We start from the raw sequence: 11,627 nt of genomic DNA, 5'->3' as shown, positions 1-11,627 counted from the left end.
GAGAGACTTGTCTTTTCTTTCTGTCCTCCATTCCCTTTGGCTCTTACAATCTTTCCAGTTACTCTTTCATGAGGTTCCCTGAGTCCTGACTGGAGGATTTGATGAAGAAATCCCATTTAGGGATGAGTGTACCAAAGCTTCTCCCTCCCCACACCCTGTTTCTACCCCACCCCCCCATTCTGTATTATTTCCCATCCGCTGCAGGAGGAAGCTTTGATGACTGAACAAAGCTGTATGAGTACAGCAAAATGCCCTTAACAGTCATTCCGTTGGGATCTTTTAATTTTATTTTTCTATAGATTGGTAGTATTTGCTTTTAGGTCACTGGGCTCTTTAGTCTCACCTTCTTGGCCACCCAAGCAGTGTCAGATATAGGTCTGATGGAGGGAGCCATAAGTCAAGGCAAATATTTCTAGTTAGCCCTCAAATATGTGACATAGATACCATAGCATGTCTTGGAGGTAGGATAGCATTATACATCAACAGATTTGTGGTTGGTACCTTCTGCTGGCCTTCAGGAACAAATAAGCACACATGAGTGAGTGAGCACAGTCTCAGCTACATGAGGCTCACAATACCGCTCTTCCCAGCACATAATTGAACCACAGGTGTGGAAATAGATGTAAACACTATTCATTAATGCTGAAACATCAAAATCTTAAGTTTGCTTAATCATCGTAGGAGGCGGAGTCCGATGTCAGAAGACAGAATGAGCCAAGTGAAATAGTTCAGAGAATCATGGGACCCATCCGTAATCAACCAAATTTTCAGTGAAATATGAAGGGCAATGGTCCGGCAAAAGGGTAAGGAAGGTATCCCATGCACTTGAATCTAAAACACTGACCTTTCTACATCAGCTGCAAGAGCATTACAAGAGGCCAGGGTTAAAAATAGCTGTAAGTTCCCCATATGTGTGTATGTACATGTACCTGTCCTTCAGTCCTTTTGTAAGCATCCATGATTCCAAGAAGAATGATATCCAGATTCAAGTAGCATGTAAATGCAAGGAGTGTTTTATTCTGTAGAAGTTCTGCATGCTGGGGTCTCCCATTATCAAGATAGATACCCGAGTGAGCTTGCAGGTTTGATTTAAAGCACATTGGGGAATTCCCAGGTAGGTGACCTTATCCCGCTCTATCTCTTAGGGAATGTTATTGGAGCATGGAGCCTGGAATCTGTTGTTGAGTAATTCAGGGGTAGGTGGCCTGACCTTGTTATATCTCTTTTTTTTTTTTTTGGTTCTTTTTTTTTTTTTTTTTTCGGGGCTGGCGACCGAACCCAGGGCCTTGGGATTCCTAGGCAAGCGCTCTACCACTGAGCTAAATCCCCAAACCCTTGTTCTATCTCTTAAGGACATTCAGAACTATTACCTGGGTGTGAAGGCTGGATACTGTTGCTGAGCCATTGTCCTTACTTTAGGCCAAGTGGTGGGGCAGTTTCTGACTAGTTGCATGAAGCCTCAGTTTTTAGTCCTAATCTCTTGAACTGCCAATTTGAGACCTGTCATGGAGTCAGCCTGTCTCATCATTTCACCCTCAGTTTGGGCCATCTCCAATCCTTGAGAGATTTTAATAAAACTGTTCTGAAACAAACCAAACTAAAGCACTGATTATGCAGAGACAGTAAGTCAAAGCTAACATCAGTAGAATCTGGCATGGATTCTTTGACCACCCCTGAGCAGCCAACATAGAAACATCATTCGTCATCTAAGGCTGCACAGAGTCCTCCCTACTAGAGGAACAGCAAGTCTAGGCCTCTTCTGTTCTCTCAGACCACTTCTGTCAGGGATGCATTATTTCATCTCCTATTTTCCTGTATCTATCTCTATCCGTAGGGCCTTGAAATTTTTATCTAGGAGTATTAGGGCTGAGGCACCTACAATAGCAGCTCCAGCCAGCCCTATAGGCCAAGGAGAGAACCTAGAAACACAACAGAAGTGACCTGATTGTGTGGAGGTGCTAGCTGGTTGGAGACATCCTACCCAGAGTAGTAAGTCATTCTGGGTACATGGTGTACTAGAACATAAAAATCCTCAGTCATATTTATAGCCAGGCCATAAATGTATGTAGTTAGCCCTGAAGTACGCGTTACAGTGCAGTGGGAGAGGCGGGAATCAGTTGGGGATATCTTCTTTCCAATGCAGAGTCCCTGTCTGGTAACCAACGGTTCTTTATTAAGTCCAGGGAGAGAGGAGTTAAGAACCAGCAATCTGATCTGCCTTCTTGCCAGCCACTGTGAACTTGATGACAAGGTTTGTAGCATCTCCATTGGGGGAATCCAGATAGTAATGGGGCTAGTGGCTGGTGCAGCAAAATGTAGGCAGCAAGCAAGCAGGATCACTGGAGTACTGGAGTCACAGTTTCAGTATCAACAGGGTATGGAGTGACCTTCCATTGTTCCTGTTGTGCTGGGACCTTGACTGCTGGATCGTCTCTCCTCGTAGGGTTAACATGAGAGTGATGTATCCACATTCTGATCCTGTCCACCTTATCAGCCCTATGTGTGGTCAGGAACACGATGTAAGGCCCTTTCCAGCAAGGTTCCAGAGTCTTGTGGTTATATCTGTTAATCCAGATTTGTCACATGGTTCAAAGTAATGGGGGCTACGGAGAGGGACAAACTCATAAACCTGGCTGATGGAAGGCCAGAGTTGCGTGTAGATCCTATGGAGGGCTCCCAAGGATTTTTAAAACGTTTGCTGGTCATATTCAGCTAAGATACCGACTGGAGGTAGGGCAGCATGGGAGGGGGCCTCCCATATAGGATCTCAAAAAGCAGAGAAACCTAAAATATAGGCAGTGTTCCTAGCTGTAAATAAGGCATAAAGTAGGAGAGATTCCCAGTCGCTGCCAGTTTCAGGTGTAGATTTGGTAAAGGCCTCCTTCAGGGTCTGATTCATCCCTTCTACTTGCCCTGAACCATGGGGAAGGTATGCATAATATAATTTTCTATTGGTTCCCCAGAATCTCAACCTATGGTAGAGGTGGAGTTACCTAAGAGAGGAATGCTGGTTCATTGTCAGACCGAAGCAGGGTAGGCAAACCATATCTGGGTATGATGTCCTCCAGAAGCTTTTTTTCCCACTATTTTGGCAGTCTCCCTCTCTGTGGGGTAGGCTTCAACCCATCCTGAAAAGGTATCCATAACAATTAGCAAATACTTGTGTCCATAAGTTCCTGGTTTTATTTCTGTAGTCTATTTCCCAATTAGCCCCTGGCTGTTGACCCCTGATTCTGGTTCCTGTAGTCTGAGGAGTTCACAGCCTGGCAGATGGCTCAGTCTGAGATTACCTGATCAACCACGTGTCCTAAGTCAAATATTTTGTACCTTGCCCCTCACAAAAATTACTTCAGTTTGCAGTGACCAACAGTGAAGTTTAATGGATCTGATGGATGACTGGCTTAGCAAACTTCTTAGGTAGGATGGTACAGCCTTCAGAGGTCAGCAACCGTCAGTCTCTTCTGAAAACTCCTTGGCATTTCACCTGATGTTGTTTGTCTTCAGTAGTATACTCAGGGATGGTTAGGAGTGCATTGGGCAGCAAAGCTATCAGGAGTTGGCAGCTTGAGTAGCCTCCCTTTTGGCTTTATCAGCTAGCCTGTTCCCTCAGACAATTTCTGATATCCCTGTCTGATTGATGCCCAGGGCAATGAACTATAGCCATTTTGAGAGTGTTTTGAATAAAACAAGTATTCCTTCCTTATTTTTGATGGTTTTTCCTTGGGCAGTTATTAGTCCTATCTGCTGTCAGTGTAAATGTTGGCTATGGCTCTTTTTGCCAGTTTTAAGGCCTGGGTAAGAGCCTTTTGCTCAGCTTTCTGAGCTGAAGTTCCCAGCAGCAAATCAGTGGTCCAAATAACAGGTCCAAGTCCACTACCACCACCCCTGCGTCCCTGACTCCATTCTGGATGAAGCTGCTCCTATCCCTGTGGTACATACGTTCCCCATCAGCCTGACACTCTGGATGTGCCCCAGTACTATATAGAGAGCAAACATGCTGCACATCTGTGGCTGGGTCAGAGAGGAGGATGGCTGGGTTTAGGGCAGAAGATGGGTTATATCTTATGTGAGGGGACTCAAAAGTAGAGCCTGAAAGTGCACCAACTGGGGTTGGACAGCCACTGGCTGGGTGGATTCTTGAGGGTCCCCTCAGTAGCATGGGGGAGGGGAGATAGTGATAACAAGTCCCTGACCCATGGTTATGTTGCCAGCATCTTTGACTAGAAGGACAGTGGCAGCTGTGGTCCAGAAGCAGGCTGGCCATTTTTGGCCCACCGGGTCCAACTTCTTAGATAAATCAGACTCAGGTCTTTTCTATGATCCCAAAGTTTGGGTGAGCACCCCCTTTGCTGTCCCCTCTCTCTGATCCACATACAGGTGAAATGGTTTGTGACTCTCTAGGAGGGCCAATGCTGCCATCTCCAGTAAGGCTCTTCTTAGAGTCTTAAGAGCTACATTCCTCTTAAGGGTCCATCTACTTTGTTTTCTTGGTCCTGGAAGACCTCATAAGGCTTTGGCTAGCTCAAGACCTTTGCACCCAAAGTCTACAAAACCTGTGAGATCCCAGAAATTCCTGTACTTGCTTTAGGGTTGTTGCACCTGGGATGCTGAGGATGGTTTGCTTCCAGGTGTCCAACAGCATGTTGGCTGGCCCCCGTTGACTATGCATCCCAGATAGGGGACCTCAAGATGACAATGCTGGGCCTGCCTTCTTAGCAGACACTGGGCAGCCAAGTTGTCTCAGTTCCTGTAGGAGTCTCATGCGGCCTCCTAGCATGTCTCCAAGCCGGGAGCCCTGCAATACACACAGGAACACAGTTATTTGGGGGTGGGCCCACAGGTGCTGACCCAAGTACTCAGGCAGTGCCTCCTCCAAGGTGATAGGTTCAGAGACCAGATCTTTTAAATCCAGACTCCATTTTAGAGAACCTGCCCTAAGTTTGAACTCAGGTTCAAACAGGCATTAGTTTCCAAGTTACGCCCCAGCCCCCACCCCCCAACAAAACCTGGGCCTCTCTCCAGTCTCTAGGCTCACCCCAGTAAGATCTGCACTCCAGGTTACACCCCCAACAAGACCAGTGGCTCCAGGTTATTACCCCAACAGATCTGCAGCCCCAGGTTACAAGCCCCCAACTCCCTTCCCCATCTCCTCACCCCCGCTGCCTAATGAGCACCAATGCAGAGAGAAATAGAAATTGAGTCTACAATTTGATCTCCAGCACCAGCCAGTTAAACTAAAGGCCTTAGTATCTTTCCAATTTAGATGCTTGCACACTTATCTGCTCCCCCCACCCCTTTGCGGCTTGCTGTAAAGCTTAATCCTGGATAGATGCTCAGGGCCCCTTATTCCAACAAAAGAAGTCCTGCCTGCCTGAGGTTAACTGAGGGGCTGAGCTAGCTTAACTAGAATAAACCCTCATGTGAGACTGCATTGGATCAGCTCCTGTCCAGTTTAATACTTTAGTGGCACTAACAGCCTGCAGTCCTGAATCCTTGATGCAGGTGTGTCCATGTCAGTTGTCCCTTGAAGCCTCTCTCCCAGTCTTGCCATTCAAAGACAAATAGAGGCTGGCTTTAGGCCACAAAGCTATTCAGTGTCTGAAGCTTTCAAAAGGATGTCAGGGGCAGTTTGGTTAACAAAAGCCATGTTCACAGCTGACTGTTACTCTCTGGCTTCTGGGTCAAAAGCAGTATAGGTCCTACAGGTTTAAAAAACTCTAGATATTCCCTGGGGTCCTCATTCTTTCCCTGCATCACCTGGCTAACCTTACATAAATTTGTGGGCTATCCGGTGGCCTCTCAGAGCCCCCACCCCGCCCATCAGAATCTGGCACCTGTTCTTTAACAGCATTGCTAAATTCTCAGTCAGGTCCAGTCCAAGGAAAGGCTGCACCTATATCAGCCTGAACTAGAGTAGGCAGCCCATTTGCTCCCAGAACCATTTTCTGGGTGGCTCCCAAGAACCCTCTCTCTTTTTCCTCTGTTGTGTAGTGCAGCTAGAGCTGACACCTGGGTTGACTGACACTCATCCCAGGTAAGTCAACATGACTGAATCTAGAAGACCTGTGAGAGCTCATGGTCTATCTAAAAATGGGAGGGGGGTTTCTGCCAGTTCCTGCAAATGGCACATGTGTCATGAACACATATTCCCCTGAACATCTTGGGGGAGATTCTACCTGGGTTCCATAGCCTGGAGAGGTAAGGCCTTAGTAGACTGCCCTCTGGAGAGTATGGGCCTGAATGTGAGGTGGACTCCAAGTGGGGTCGGGGAGGTCAGGGGCTGCTCTTCCCTCTGCCTGTGCTGGCTGAGGAAGGGTAGTGGCAGAGAGGGCATGATGAGAACATAGGAAGGGGACAGAAATCCTCCTTGGGAGCAGAAAGAGGAAGCAAGGCAAAGGGGCCAAGGCTGATTCTCCTTTAGAAGAAGAAGGGTGGGGAGCAGAGAGGCCCATAACAAAAAAAGACCTCATCCAAACAGGGACTTCTCAACCAGGTATTGCCACGTGAAGATGTATGACAGTTGGTCTGGGTGGCCTCAAAGTCTCATAAACTAAACCTTCACCCTGTAAATGATGGAGAGATGGAAAGTCCCCTCCTCAGTCTATAGGTGGGTCATTCATTCCTGCAGTTATGCCTAGCTTGTAGGGACAAACTGCTAGCATTGGTCTAAGCTCCACCCCCCCCAGTTACCTGGCAACAGCCAGGTATGCATGACACTATAAAAGGGGCTGATGGCCCCCTCCTCATTCTGTTGCTCTCTTGCTCTTACTCTCTTCCCCCTTTGTCCATCTCTCCACATTCCCCTCTCCCCTACTCTTCCAAGTACTCATAGACAGCCTCTACTTCTCTATTTCTCTACTCTTATTCCCCCACCCCCAGTCTCTCTAGGCTTCTGCCACCCTCCCTGCCTGGTTGCTGACTTTGCAGCCTCTAGTTCTAATGGTGGGCTGGGAGAGCAGAAGCAGGTCTGGCCTAGCCCCTTGAGTCCTGCTGGAGACTGGCTGAGGAGACCTTCTCTTTCCCTGTGTGCAGCCATCTTCCCTCCCAAGTGTTCCAGTGCTCGCTAGCTCTCTGTCTCTCTCTCTCCCTATCTCTCTCTCTCTCTTTCTCCTTCTGTCTTGCTCTCTTTCTCTTTCCGTGTCTCCATCTGTCTGTCTATGTCTCTGTCTTTCTCTGTTCTCTCTGTCTCTATCTCTCTCTTGCTTTCTCTGTCTCTCTGTCTCTCTAGTTCTCCTTCTGTCTCTCCTCTTTCTCTGTCTCTCTCTTTCTCCTTCTGTCTCGCTCTCTTTCTCTCTCTGTGTCTCCATCTGTCTATGTCTCTGTCTGACTCTATTCTCTCTATCTCTCTTTCTCTGTCTCTCTGTCTCTCTTTCTCCTTCTGTCTCTCCTTCTCTCTCTGTGTGTGTCTCTCTGTCTCTCTATTTCTCTGTCTCTGTATTTCTCTCTCTGTCTCTCTGTTTCTATTCTCTCTGCCTCTGACTCTCTCTGCCTCTGTCTCTCATGGTCTCTCTCTGTCTCTTGCTTTCTCTATTTCTCTTTCTCTGTCTCTCCCTTTCTCTCTGTCTTTCTCTGTGTCTCTCTGTCTCTCTTTCTCCTTCTGTCTCTCTCTTTCTCTCTGTGTGTCTCCATCTGTCTGTCTCTCTATGTCTCCTTCTCTATTCTCTCTGTTTCTGGCTCTCTCTCTCTCTCTTGCTTTCTCTGTCTCTCTGTCTTTCTCTTTCTCTGTCTCTCTGTCTCTCTCTGTATCTCTCTCTTTCTCTCTCTCTGTCTCTGTCTGTCTCTCTGTCTTTCTTTGTCTCTCTATTCCTCTGTCTCTCTGTCTGTCTCTATTCTCTCTGTCTGTGTCTCTTTCGGTCTCTGTCTCTCACGGACTCTCTCTGTCTCTCTCTTGCTTTCTGTATTTCTCTTTCTCGCTCTCTCTTTCTCTGTGTCTCTATCTCTCTATCTTTCTATTTCTCTCTCTGTCTCTCCGTTTGTCTGTCTCTCTGTCTGTCTCTGTCTGTCTCTCTGCCTCTGTCTCTCTGTCTCTCTCTGTCTTTCTCTTTCTCCTCAGTCTCTCTGACTATCTGTCTGTCTGTCTCTCTCTGTCACTCTGCCTCTGTCTTACTGTCTTTCTCTGTTTCTCCTCTGTCTATCTCTCTGTCTCTCTTTCTCTCTCTGTCTGCCTCTCTGTCCTTCTGTCTCTCCTCTCTGACTCTCTCTATCTCTCTATCTTTGTCTCTGTCTCCCTCTGACTCTCTCTCTGTCTCTCTCTTTTTCTCTGTCTCTCTCTCTCTGTGTCTCTCTCTCTCTGACTCTCAGTCTCTCTATCTCTCTCCATGACTCTCTCTTTCTGTCTCCCTCTCTGTCTCTCTCTCCCTCTCTCTGTCTCTGTCTGTGTGTCCTGCGTGTGTATGTGTGTTTGGGACTGTGCTCCTGCTCTCTGCCCGCAGCAGGCTCAAAAGAAAAAAAAATACAGCTTTCGCCCTGTCCCCTTTCATAATCTGTTTGTCACCCACCGCAATAATAGCATACTCATTGCTGGGATGGGAAACAGGCTACTTTGAGTCCTCCTTGTCCCCCACCCCAACCAGGGCTGGGCCTGAAACAGTGGTCAGGGACTTGCAGATGCCAGGTGGAAACTCTGCCCACATGCCAGGTGGAACTAGGAGCGTGCACCGCAGAACCAAAGAACCAACCTCTCGGCTGCCCTCTACCTCAACTATGTGCATGCGTGTATGCATGCATGCGTGTGCCCACTCCTGTCCCTACCTAGCTCCACAGACTAGCCATTACCAAGACTGGCCTGTGTTCAGTTCCATCACTCTCTCCCTCACAGCACAACTTTCTTATTCCTTTTCTCTACCTACAAAACCTGTCAAAGTTCCGTATTATGACTTTCATTCTTATCCTGTCTGATAGGATTTTTGCTACTGCCGTTAAATTATGGTATGCTCTATTCAGATATTACTAGGCAATATAGCCCCCGATCTTGTTAGAAATCTGCTAATTATTAATATATTTAAGTTTATGAGACAGAATCTTCTGAAATCTCTAACAGTTTGCCCCACAAGGTTTCAGAAGATATGAACACAGCTTCAAGAGTCTGCTTGGATTGTGATATGATAGCCACTGAGAAACACAGTGTACAAAACTGGATACCCTTAGAGTCAAATGATTTATCTAAATTAAGGTAAGTCAAAAATCTCATGTCACACCTATCCATTACACAGAGAAAAAGCTCTGTGTCTTCTGGGCTCCAAAGCCAGACTGAGTCTGCCCAAGTTGCCATGGAGACCTTAGGGAACTGTTGGGTAGTACACTCTGTCATGTTTTAAATAACATATGACTGCTAGATTATAAGCTATTCCCAGATTTCTGACTACATTGACAGCTAAGGTAGCTGTAGCTTAACAACTAGGACACAGACTCTAAACTCAGTTTCTAGCGACTAGTTCAGCCGTAAGCCTTCACAGATGGAATTGGTTGTTTCCTTATCTAAACCTGGATCCCGTTGATTAAATGTTTCATATCCCCCCCCCTTTTTTTGTTTTCAGTTTAAACATTTTTAAACCAGGGTTGATCACAACAGTCAACAGCACAACAGAGGGGGAGCATAGCTATTGCCAACCCGGTCAGCTGAGGCTCTAGGAAGAGCTTTAGCTTTGTGATACAAGGGACCCCTAGACCCCCAAGGCTGCAGGCTGTCTTCCCTCTCCCCCTGGCCTCCCCCCACCAGCGAGGTGGCATCTATGAGGCCCAGCAGATGGCACTCTCCCTCTTCCAGTCTCTGTGGCTCACAACCAGGCTAAGGGGCAGAGGTAGCTGGGGAGACAAGGGGGTACACGAGGCCCAGGTGGCAGTGAGGGAGCTTGGAACCCTGAGGAGGGCATGCTGACTCCTTGCTGGAGAAAAGGCACCTAAATAGGGAAGCTGGACTTGTGGGCCTCCCAGGGAGACACGGGTTAAAGGGAGCAGTATGGTGAAAACTCCAATTCTGGTTCCCACTGCCAACATCCTACAGGGAAAGGCAAGGAATCCTGGAGCAGAGCCTTATGCCTGAAACCTGTCTGAGGGAGCCTCATCCTTTCCCACCCTGCTCCCCCAAGCCCAGGTTAGCCTCCTTCCCACTGCCCAGCTGTAGGCCATGTGCTGGGAGAGAATGGATGTTAAAGGGGTCTCAGGCTGTTTTGGTGCCTCAGCCCACCTCCTCGTGGGCCCAGAGCTCCACGTGGTGTTTTGGACCAAACCCCTCATCTTAGTTGCCTTTGCTCTTAAACAGCTGCTGAAAGTGAGGTTTGCAGTAAAATGCACGTGCATTGCAGCATAACTGCCCAGGCTGAATTTGGTGCGGCAGTGTTCGCAACAGAAACTGGAGTTGTGGAAAATGAGCTTGTCTGCCACCAGCCGCTCCATAGGGTACACAGTCTTCTGGCAGGCTGCACAGGTCTCCTTCACCTGAGTCTGCAAGCTAAAGGACTTAGATAGCTGCACCGTGCTGTTGCCACTGCTGCCTTTGGCTTCATGAGACAAGGTGGCCTGGGCGGCTCCAGCAGCCTGGAACATGGCTCTTCAGAGGTGCTTGGCGGCCCTGGAGGAGATGCCAAGCCAAGAAGGCTCGGGCTGGCCTGCGCCGCAGGGCGGGGGTAGGTCGCTGGGGGACCGCTTCCGGTGCAAGAGGCTCGGGCTCTAGCTGCCATAGCTGCCAGTAGTCCCTGAGCAGCAGCCCCGTATTTCCTCTTCTTGTTAAACTTTTCACTACATGGATCTAACTGTATAATCGCAAATTCTTATTCCTTCTGTTCCACAAACAGATTATCTTAAAGAATGTTCATGTCGTTAACTCTTTTTTTTTTTTAAGGATTATTTTATTTATATATGCGATTACACTGTCTCTGTCTTCAGACACACCAGAAGAGGGCATTAGATCTCATTTCAGATGGTTGTGTGCCACCATGTGGTTGCTGGGATTTGAACTCAGGATCTTGGGAAGAACAGTCAGTTCTCTTAACCTCTGGGCCACCTCTCCAGCCCCATGTTGTTAAATTAACTTTTGTTGTTATCTCTTTTGTAAACTTGTAAACTACAGGAAACCCACTCAGATCTATCCCTTATGGACCAAATAGACTCCACCCAGATAACCTGGGTAATCTGTCTATCTGTCTAATGTTCCCACTTACTACCTATTCCAAAGGGTGGGATTCCTCTGGGTTTCAAATGTACATCTAAGAAAAATTTACTTTTCTCCCAAATACACTTAATCTTATTCTCTGCCTATAATATATATATATATATATATATGTGTGTGTGTGTGTGTGTGTGTGTGTGCGTGTGTGTGTGTCTGTGTGTGTGTGTGTGTCTGTGTGTGTGTGTGTGTCTCTCTGTGTGTGTGTGTGTGTGTGTGGTTTGTAATGTTGATTGTCTTTGTTTTGAATTTCAATTATCAGAGAACAAAGGATCTCACAGTCCCTGGTCAGTAGGAAGTTAATATCCAGGGACCAAAAACTGCTTATTTCAGAGATAAAAGAAACTTCTTTAGTTAAACAAAATTAGCTAACAGCAGTTTAATTTTACAGTTTGTGTCATTAAGTGCTTTGAAACCTTGGACATAAAGCCAAAATAATACTTCTTGTCACAATTCCAGAGTT

At 47.2% G+C, this 11,627-nt stretch overlaps 1 pseudogene; it reads right to left on the bottom strand.

Annotated features, from left to right (window-relative positions):
* Nucleotides 1–10,069: 10,069 nt before the first annotated feature.
* Nucleotides 10,070–10,619, bottom strand: LOC103694546 (LIM domain-containing protein 2 pseudogene; annotated as a pseudogene).
* Between the last annotated feature and the right edge of the window lie 1,008 nt (nt 10,620–11,627).

This window comes from Rattus norvegicus, chromosome Y (genome assembly GCF_021556685.1).
Source record: "Rattus norvegicus strain SHRSP/BbbUtx chromosome Y, alternate assembly SHRSP_T2T, whole genome shotgun sequence".
Lineage (NCBI taxonomy): Eukaryota > Metazoa > Chordata > Mammalia > Rodentia > Muridae > Rattus > Rattus norvegicus.
Note: the sequence above shows the minus strand (reverse complement) of the source record. Positions and strands in the feature narration are given on the sequence as shown.